Source organism: Empidonax traillii, unplaced genomic scaffold (genome assembly GCF_003031625.1).
Source record: "Empidonax traillii isolate 1590-97213 ecotype Southwest subspecies unplaced genomic scaffold, ASM303162v1 scaffold355:size2308892, whole genome shotgun sequence".
Lineage (NCBI taxonomy): Eukaryota > Metazoa > Chordata > Aves > Passeriformes > Tyrannidae > Empidonax > Empidonax traillii.
Window position 1 is genome coordinate 1,578,423 of NW_020955548.1, and position 1,039 is coordinate 1,579,461.

Below are 1,039 nucleotides of genomic sequence, written 5' to 3' on the forward strand. Positions count from 1 at the left end.
TTTTGGCTGAAATGTCACATCTCACTTAAGTTTGACAAGGGTGGCCAATGGAAGAGATGAAGCCAGCAACAGGAGTGTCATAAGAATACATGAATGAGATATTCATAGAAAGATTAATTTTAAAGCAAAATAGCAGAGCGAAGACACATCAGTTGCTCTTGCACACTGGTAATTTACACATTTTACACATTATTACTTTCCTGTTCTACAGCAAAAATGTAGTTACTATAGCAACTGGTTTGTCATATGATCAGAATTCTATTTTTAATATCACCCAAAGATACATACTAAATTGCATAATATACAGACTGCTTATGGAGGCTGAAAATATATATATTAGCATTTTACAGCTTTTAAGGGACAATTCTTTCTAATTTCTTTTACTATCTGCATTTTTTTATTAGGCTATTTATCTCAAGACTCACAAAGAGTGATGGAGTAAAAATGTCATAACAGCTCCTGTTGAAAACATGCAGTTTTCTCCCTTGTAGTTCCAGAGACCAGAGGTTCAGATCTATGAGGTTCACAGCTCTTGAGAGAGTTCCAGGGCACTGCCAAGGTACAGACAGATGTTTTCAAAAGCTTTGGCTCTGGAGTATCTTTATCACCAGCTATTACCTTCTTTTTCTCCCTTTTTGTACCATGCTTCTGAATAAGCTTATTTTTTTTTAGAGGACTTATGTTGAATGAATCAAGACATCTTAAAGAATCAGTTTCTTTTCTCAGTCTAACATGGAAATTGTTTCTGTAAAGATATAGTCCGTCTGCAACAGACACAAATAAGCCATTTCCCAGTATCATAGCACCCCTGAAGTCCCATGTATAAGACGGCTGATATGACAACTTTCTCCTTCCTGTTAAACAGAATTTTATCAATCATCAAATAATATTAGTAAATAATGTATTTTCAGTTCAGTGATCAATACGAGCAGAGGAGAAAGACACGTTCAGGGGAAAAATAATTTTAGAATGGAGGTGGGAGTGGGTTGCACAGTTTTTCTCCTTGCCTCACTGACTTTATCACTCACAGATTTTTGGT